This window comes from Panthera uncia, chromosome E1, assembly GCF_023721935.1.
Source record: "Panthera uncia isolate 11264 chromosome E1, Puncia_PCG_1.0, whole genome shotgun sequence".
NCBI lineage: Eukaryota > Metazoa > Chordata > Mammalia > Carnivora > Felidae > Panthera > Panthera uncia.
This window is the reverse complement of record NC_064814.1, coordinates 51,150,938-51,160,231: the sequence shown is the minus strand read 5'-3', so window position 1 is coordinate 51,160,231 and position 9,294 is coordinate 51,150,938. Positions and strand designations below refer to the sequence as shown.

General features: G+C 45.0%; 1 long non-coding RNA gene across 1 annotated transcript in view; it reads right to left on the bottom strand.

Moving 5' to 3' along the window:
- The window catches only part of LOC125926977 (uncharacterized), a 142,256-nt gene that overhangs the window by 89,409 nt on the left and 43,553 nt on the right, over positions 1 to 9,294 (bottom strand). The window contains exons 3-4 of the long non-coding RNA XR_007459206.1: positions 8,730 to 8,903; positions 2,837 to 2,957 (exon numbers count right to left, since the gene is read on the bottom strand). This is a non-coding gene — a long non-coding RNA (uncharacterized LOC125926977). The remainder of the gene's footprint in view (positions 1 to 2,836; positions 2,958 to 8,729; positions 8,904 to 9,294) is intronic.

The window sequence follows — 9,294 nt, the reverse complement described above, 5'->3', positions numbered from 1 at the left end:
CCTCCCCTTCCTTCCTTCCTTCTTTCCTTCCCTTCCTTCCTTCCTTCCTTCCTTCCTTCCTTCCCTTCCTTCCTTCCTTCCTTCCTTCCTTCCTTCCTTCCTTCCCTTCCTTCCTTCCTTCTTCCCTTCTTCCCTTCCTTCCCTTCCTTCCTTCCTTCCTTCTTTCCTTCCTTCTTTCCTTCCTTCCTTCCTTCCTTCCTTCCTTCCTTCCTTCCTTCCTTCCTGTAGGGTTAGTTGAATTGTTGGCACTTGAAGTGAAAAAGTTTTATTAATACTCTCAAAAAATTCCTGATGATTGGTCTCCATTGAATCACAACCTCAGATATTCCAGGCATCCTACTTTTTAAAAGGCATTCGTATATCCATGTTGTCATTTATTTAACAAACATTGATTGGGTGCCTCCTAAATGCCAGACACAATTCTGGTTTCTTAGGATACACCAGTGAAGGAAAACTGACAAGAATCTCTGACCTGTGGGATTGACATTCTCATGGAGCCAGACGGAAAATAAACAACAGACAATAACTCAATAAATAGATGAGTATAAATGCTGTGGTGTGGGGGGCGGGGAGGAGAAAGAAATGGTAGAGCATGGTAAGGGGGAGACGGACATTCCAGCACAGAAAGTGGGATTTGCAGTTTTAAATCGAATAGGCAGGGTAGAACACAGTGAGAAGGTTATACCTGAGCAAAACCTGGAAAATGAGGGGGTTAGAACATATTGGGGATGGAGGGGAAACTGCCAGGGCAAAGGTCCTGAGGCAGAACTGGGTCTGGTGTGTTCAAGGAACAGACAGGAGTCACTGTGGCCAGAGTGGCTTCAGGAGAGAGTGATTGGGGTCATAAAGGGAAACACTGGGGGACCAGGTAAGACCTTAAAGGTGTTTCAAACAGTCAGCTTTGACTCTAAGTGAAAGGAGTCATAAAATCATATCATATTAAGCAGAAAATTAGGTGGTCTTAGGTATCAAACGATCAGTCCGGTTGTTAACCTAAGAGTGAAGGGGTTTAGGGTGAGGAGGGTAAGAGCAGAGAGAACAGGTAGAAGGAACCCCGGGGAGAGAGGCTGGTGATTCAGGCCAAAGTAATTCCAGGGAAGAGGGGAGTCAAAAATAATTCTAGGGCTTGGGGGCGCCTGGGTGGCTCAGTCGGATAAGTATCAACTCTTGATTTCGGCTCCGGTCATGATCTCACGGTTCGTGAGTTCAAAACCGCATCGGGCTGACAGTGCAAAGTCTGCTTGGGATTCTGTCTCTGTCTCTCTGTCTCTGTCTCTGTCTCTGTCTCTCTCTCTCCGCCCCTTCCCTGCTTGCTCTCTGGCTCTCTCTCAAAATAAATAAAAATAAACTTTAAAAATATAATTCCAGGGTTTTGTGCTTGAGCAGCTATAATGAGGAGCTAAATGGGAAATGCCACAGGAGGAGAGATTTACGGGCAGAAGATCAGGAGATCAGTTCTGGACAAGCTGGGCTGGAAAAGTCTCTTAGACATCTGAGCACAGGTGCTGGGTAGCCATTACATAGAAGAAGCTAGAGTTCCAGAGATGAATTAGGACCATTTTAACGTCTGCAAACTTTTACAAAATTAGTTTATATTTAACAGTGCATTGGAGGATCAGTTTCTAAGTGCAATGCCATAAAGATCTGGCCAGAAGATCGTAAAACCTTCGCTCGGGATTTCCAGTTCTGTTGTCTTTACCGTGCCTTTCTCTATGCCGGGGGTTCTGAGTGTGGTCTGGCCACCCCTGGGGGAACCTGAGATCCTTTCAAGGTAGATGAGAATTATTTTCATAATAATAGCAAGGCATTATTCACCTTTTTCCATTCCGGTTCATTCCTGAGCTCACAGTGGAGGTCTCCAGAGACTACGTCATGTGATTTGAAATTGAATGCAGGGGTAGGTAGATATGAGCACATTGCTGTCTTCTGTGAAGCTGTGATATTGTGATATAATAAGAAATGTTTATTCGGGGGGAGTTGCCTGGATGGCTCAGGGGGTTATGCATCTGACTCTTGAGTTCGACTCAGGTCATGATCTCACAGTTCGTGAGTTCAAGCCCTGCGTCGGGCTCTGTACTGACAGCACGGAGCCTGTTTGGGATTCTCTCTCTCTCCCTCTCTCTCTGCCCCTCCCCACTTGTCTCCCGTCTTAAAATAAATAAATAAACTTAAAAAAAGAAAGAAAGAAAGAAAGAAAGAAAGAAAGAAAGAAAGAAAGAAAGAAATATATATTTGGTCTTTGTCCCTGGTTCCTGGCATAGGGTATTTTAAAACCCTGAGAGATAGGAGTGAAAGGAGACTCCGACGTATTCATGAAGAGCCCTTTTCAACCTTATCTGTGTTTGTGCTGATAAGGTGGCTCTTGGTGTCCCCAGAGTTTCAGGATGGGGGCTGGTAGGAGAGGGGTCAACCGCATGATGACAGGGAAGGGAGCAGGGCTGGAAAGTGAGCTCATCACCAACAGCCAATGTTTTAATTAACTGTGGCTGCTTAACGAAATCTCTGTAAAAACCCCTGAACTACAAGGTTTGGAGAACTTCCGAGTTGGAGCTGCCGGGGAGGGGGGGTGGTGAGCTCACAGAGGGCAAGGGAGTTCAGTGCACCTGCCCCTGCGCCTCTCCCCAGATGTCTCCTCCATTTGGTCGTTCATTTGTATCCTTTATGATTAGCCAATAAACCCTGGCACTGTCTTTTCCGGAGTTCTGGGAGCCATTCTACCAAATGATCAGACCTGAGGAGGGGGTCATGGGAACCAGTTGACAGCCAATCGGTCAGAAGTGAGAGAGGCCGTGGTCTGTGGCCGGCATCTGAAGCACTGGACTGACGACAGACTGACCTGTGTCTCTGGAGGTCAGAGGTGTGGTCCACTAGGGTGACAGGATCCTCCTTAGAAGCTCCATGGGCAGGCACTTGCGGTCTAGGAGGCGGGCCCCGTTCATCCAGACCGGGCCTGTCACCTAGAGAGAGACTCTTCTTCACTCTTGGCTGTTTGTGGTGAGGTCATCTGGACCTCCCATGTTCACCACCGCCCCCCCCCCCCCAGCATTTTCCCCACACCACTGTGGGCTTGTTGCCATAAAAGCATTGTCTTGCTTCCTCTCCAGAACTTTCCACGTATACAGTGATCATTTTGTAAATTATCACGCATATCCAACACACACGCACACACACACACACACACACACACACACACACAGGCTGGATATAGAGGAGATCCAGATCTAAAATTGAAAAACTTAAGAAAAACAGAAATGCTGACTTTGACCTTGAAATGTCAGGATGAGCCCTATGAAATAATATAACATATAAAAACTTGTCTCTGCCCCTGGTTCCTGGCACAGAGCTCCGAAAACCCTTGTAATTCCCTGGGTGATAAGGGTATCTTCTGTTCCAATGAGGGGACTCTCGGTGGGTTCCGGGATGGCTTTGGGATGGGGCTGGGTGCCAGAAAGACCAAGCCAGGATTAACAGCTTCGAGCTGTCGGCCCCATCTTCCAGCCCTGGGCAAGGGGAGAAGGGCTGGAGATTGAGTTAATGATCCATGATGTGCCTGCATAATAAAAACTCCGTCAAAATCCTGAAAGTACGGGGTCTGGAAATGCCAGGTGGGTAAACACATCTACACGCGATTAGAATTCTTTCCCTTGTGGTACTTCTGGATCTTGCCCCATGTATCCCTTCATCTGGGTGTTTATTCCCACCCTTTGTAATACCCTATATTAAAAAAAAAATTAAACATATTTCCCTGAGTTCTGTGAGCCCTCCCCGCAAATTATCAAGTACAAAGAGGTGGTTGTGGGAAGTCCTATTTATAGCTGGTCAGTCAGAGGTACAGGTGGTGACCCAAGACTTAACGGCTGGTGTCTGAAATGGGGCGGGGGCAAGTCCTGTGGGACTGAGCCCTTAACTTGTGGGATCTAATGCTGAGCCCCGGTGGATAGGGTCCGAACTGAAATTCGGTGCATTATGGGACATCCAGCTGGTGCTGCAGAGAATCGAGGGACGCATGGGTTTTCCAGAGGCACTTGAGTAAGTGAGTAATAGAGAAACATAGGGTGTGTTCTTCCCAGACTAGCCCATTGGGCGTGTGTGTGTGTGTGTGTGTGTGTGTATTTCCCCAGTTCTGTTCTCTGAGAACTTGCAACATTTTCACCGGAGAAGCAAAGTGTAAGCAGCGCTCAGGCGTTAATTTCTAAAACCCATTATTCACTAACAGAAATCAGGGTTCCTTGGAGAACTGGTCGGAGCAGGGGCCTGCAAGGTGAGCCTACAAAATGTCACTGTGTCAGAAGGCAAAGAAGGGTTCTGCCCCGTGGGGTTGTGCAAAAAGTTCACAGGAACTGCTTGGAGATGCTCCCACTGCCCCTATTAAGAGCATCGTTGCACCCGAGTAAACAAAAACCCACGATGCTATACTGTTAATAATAGAGAAGAAAAGAAAAATTGTTTTTGGCTTAGATAATGAAAAATATGATGAAGGGGCGCCTGGGTGGCTCAGTCGGTTGAGCGTCCCACTTCGGCTCAGGTCATGATCTCGCGGTCCGTGAATTCGAGCCCCGCGTTGGGCTCTGTGCTGACAGCTCGGAGCCTGGAGGCTGTTTCTGATTCTGTTATCTCCCTCTCTCTCTGACCCTCCCCCATTCATGCTCTGTTTCTCTCTGTCTCAAAAATAAACAAACTTTAAAAAAAATTTTTTTAAATATGATGAAGAAACCACAAAACAACGAATGTTGCACAAATCTGGATAGTGGGAAAGGAGGCGAGGGAGGGGGGGTGACGAGTGGTTAACACAATTCACTCTATCTACATGTGTGATGGAAGTTTCTATGGGTATCTTATTTTTTTAAGAAACAAACAAAAAATGAAAGGAAGTAATGACTTGAATCTGCTACAAGGTAAATGTAAAAATCCATCCCCCCAAAAAGGCTACAAAGATGAAAAATCAAAATCAGTTACCTATAGTTGATGGCATTACAAATGATTTTAAATTCTCTTCCTTATGCCTTTTCCCCCCTAATTTTCTACAATAAATATTACTCCAGTAACATGAAGGAAACAAAGCTATATGTAACCTACTGACACATAGCATGTGCACAATGCTAGCCGAACCTACATAGAGTAGGCACAAGGTGGTACGTATCACTCTTTTTTTAAAAATTTGTTTATGTTTTATTTATTTTTGAGAGTAAGAGAGACAGAGCACGAGCAGGGGAGGGGCAGAGAGAGAGAGAGGGAGACACGATCTGAAACTCTCACTCTTTTATGATTTAATTATATGTATTTCTATTTTTTTCTTACATCTATCTTTCCTCCCTTCTCTCTTTCATTTTCAAAGACATATTGTAGAGTCAAAAAAAACTTAATTACTGATGGCTAGATTGGGCACAACTCTGATTAATGCACTTACACTAGTTTATAAAGGTCTGGATTTCATCTCTAAAACAATATTCAAGAAGAAGATATGAACGTGTATGAGATTGGACAGCCAACTAATGAGACAAACTCTTTTTTTTCCAATAGCAAAATATATCTGGAACTCCTCTCGAGTTCTTAAGAGTTGAAGTCACATTTCCTAAGGAGCTTCAGTAACATAAATCTTTCAGTTTTGAGGATGAATTTCATTTCTGGAAACAACCAAAAGTCATCCAGAGCCAAGTATGATGAATAAGGTGGTTGATCAGGCGGGAAGCTATTTTGGGGTTTACAAAGTGAGGTGCAATTAGAGTGATGAAATCAAAAATATAAACTAGCTCGGAAGTAATTCCACAGTGGAATTCTTAAAGCATTTTGAGGCACTTTGGTCCAAGCGAGTACTTTGAAAGAATATTCATTTATTGTCATCATTTCCTATCCTTTCTCTCACCAAAGGAGGGTATGAGAGTCACTAACGTCCCCCAAGGGGATCCCCTCACTCGGCACAACTTCGTGTCCTCTCTCACTCTAGAAGATGGTCTGAAATCCTCTCCTTTCCTCTCCTAACAGAACCGAGTTCAACCATCTGCAGGGTCAAACTCCTCCACATTTCATTTTAGTTTTGGAGCGGGCATCTTGACCTCCCTAGGCAGAATCATTAGATAATGATTCCACACCTTCCATTCTCTGACCTTGTTAGTCTTAGCAACAAAGAGTTAGATGTTCTGGAGGTACAACGATCTCTTCTGGGAACAAGTCTCTGGGTTGGGTTAATCTCCTCCTCAGATGAATTTTTGCTCCTGGGGCCACCTTTTGCCTAGAGTCTTCTCTCTGTGGAGCTGGAACCTGGGGACCAGGAGAGCCTGCACCATTCACATCAGAAAGTGCCTCTTCCCAGCTTTTGACCCAGCGTTTCTTTTCTGTATTAGAAATCCCAGGCCACCAGTATCTCAGGGGACTCATTCCAACAGGATGCTCTGAGGCAGAGAGGAAAGGGCGGTAGAAGGGGACCCGACAATGCCAGTCCTACACTCTTCCAGATTCTCAACAAGAAGGTAAACTAGGGGCCTGCGGTGTGGCTGCGCTGGACAGGTCATGATCTCACGGTTCATGGGTTCGAGCCCCGTGTCGGGCTCTTTGCTGACAGCTCGGAGCCTGGAGCCTGCTTCGGATTCTGTGTCTCCCTCTCTCTCTCTGCTCCTCCCCTACGTGTGCCCTGCCTCTCTCTCTCTCTCTCGCTCTCTTTCTCAAAAATAAATATTAAAAGAATTCTTAACAATAAAATAAAAAATAAACTTCTCGAGGCAGAATTTCATGACAACAGCAGGTTGACACAAGACAAATAAATCCCAGCCTGAAAAATTCAGTGAAGCCTTTAAAAAAAAAAATTAAGTTTCAAAAAAATAAAAAGAGTGGGTGAGGAGCATAAGATTGTGAAAGCCACCTTGACTGCACATTTCCTTAACCAGACTCTGTATGCACTGTTGATTGAACTTGGTTCTAATTTCAGCAGACAGTATTAATTTCAAAGGCTCTCTTTTTTGTCAAGCTGAGTTTATAAACACAGCTATTTGCTAATAAATGTGACCTTTAAAACATGTTACTCTCCACACAGACTTACTCTGTGTCCAGCTGAGGGGTGGGGGGAAGGTGGGTATGGCAGGGAAGACCTGGAGAAAAGTCTGGAACGAACCATACACAGCCTCTCCTCAACCACTCAGACCTTTAACAGACCTCCACTGCTTCCATTTCTCAACAAATTTCTTTTTAATCCCTTGGGTATTTCCCACGCGGGAGGTGCTAGGTGAGGATAGCAAAGATACAGAAATCAATGGGACACAGCCATTGTCTTTAATGCATGCGCAGCCATAAGACACCCACACGAAACAATTATCAATTATGGTGGCGTTTGAGAAGTCCAGTATATAAGGTCATAAAGTTACACTTCGAAGGGGAAGAGATCAGCTTTAAAGACGTGAAAGTGAATCCTGGAAACATAGTGAGCTTCCTGGACATCATTCCAAGGCGAGCACGCAGTGTGACTACGGCTAAGAAGCAGAGGGGACTGAATTAATATTGATACCTAATGTGTACAAGGCAGTCTGCCACCTGTCAAGGCAAATTAATTAATTAACTAATTCATCAAGGCAAGCTTGATCAGAGCAGGTTGTTTGGTTACTTGGAGGGGGAAGGGGAGGTTCATAAGTTCAAATAGCTGTGGTATCCAAAACTGCATAAAGCAGGAAAAAATCATGCTATAATCAAATACCACTTGAAGGACTGCAGAGCCATTCAAAAGCATTATCTGTGGTCTGCGACCCAAAATATGGGGGGGGGGGGAAGAGTGAGAGGTAAGGCTGGAAGGTAGGTAGACATGATTTTATGAAGTATCTTGAATGTTCACATTGGAGAGATTTAGAGTCTGGGTTGAAGACATTGGGAGTCACTCAGTGTTCGAGGGCGGATATAACTCTAAGTGACGTTTGAGAAATTAACATAGCAGCAAAGTCAACAAGTAGACGACACAGCAAAGTGTGGGGATATGGAAGAAAGGGAGACCAAGTAAGTTCTGGGCATTGGCTTTTGTTTAACACTGACGTACCAGGTAGTCTCTTTCTTTTCTTTTCTTTTTTTTTCTTTTCTCTCCTTTCCTTTCCTTTCTCCTTTCCTTTTTTCTTCCCTTCCCTTTCTTTCTTTTTCTTTTCTTTCCTTTCCTTTCTCCTTTCCTTTCTTCTCCTTTCCTTTCCCCTTCCCTTTTCTTTCTTTCTTTCTTTCTTTCTTTCTTTCTTTCTTTCCTTCCTTCCTTCCTTCCTTCCTTCCTTTCTTCCTTTACGTTATTACGTGCCTAATAATTATTTGTGGCTGAGTGAATCCCCATGTTACCAATGGGAAAAGAGAGGCACAGCAAGGTTGAGTAAGTGGCTCATGGTCTTAAGTTTGGGAGCTGGGCTGCCAATTCGGACGGGAGTCTTGTTGTAATTGTTGGTCTATTTCAAACGTGTTCTTTTTTGTTTAAGTTTATTTATTTTATTTATTCTGAGAGAGGGTGCAAGCAGGGGAGGGGTAGAAAGAGAGGGAGAGGGAGAGAGTCCCAGGCAGGCTCCGTGCTGTCAGAGCTGAGCCCAACTCAGGGGCTCGATCCCATGAACCGTGAGATCATGACCTGAGCCCAAAGCGAGAGTCTGTTGCTTAACCCACTGTGCCGCCCAGGAGCCCCTGTTCCAGAGATGCTGTTTCTACTTCTCCCACGCAACCTTTCTCTCTTTTCATCTACAGAATCCCTTCATTGGCCTCCCTTGGCACTCACCAATCCTTACCAGCTTCTGAGTCCAATAATCCCCAAACTTTCTTAAATGTTTCTGGAACTCAGTGATCTTCATTCTCCGGTTGGGAGCCTTTCACACGGCTTCCCTCGGGCGTACTGAAAACGTCGAGAGTTTCGTGCTTCCTTCCCTCTGGACCTTTATCTCTGGGTTTCTGGGTTACTACACCTGGAGTTGTGAGAACCAGGAAATCATTCATTGAGACACAAATAACAGACGGACTGAATCATAAAAAAAGGTGAGTGGGAGGAAATTGGTTAGCGTTGCGGTTCCTGTGCGTCCAACATCCAACAGTGTGACATGCGTGCATGTGCACACACACACAATCTCTGTCTGCAATTAGTCTTCTGCCATCGCCTTTATAATAAACCATCTGTTTCCTTATCCTTGTGCTTAGCAGTTTTGAGTTCTTTTTTAAAAATTTTCTTTCACATTTATTTATTTTTGAGAGACAGAGCGAGACAGAGCGTGAGTGGAGGAGGGGCAGAGAGAGAGGGAGACACAGAATCTGAAGCAGGCTCCAGGCTCTGAGCTGTCAGCAGCCCCGACGTGGGGCTCG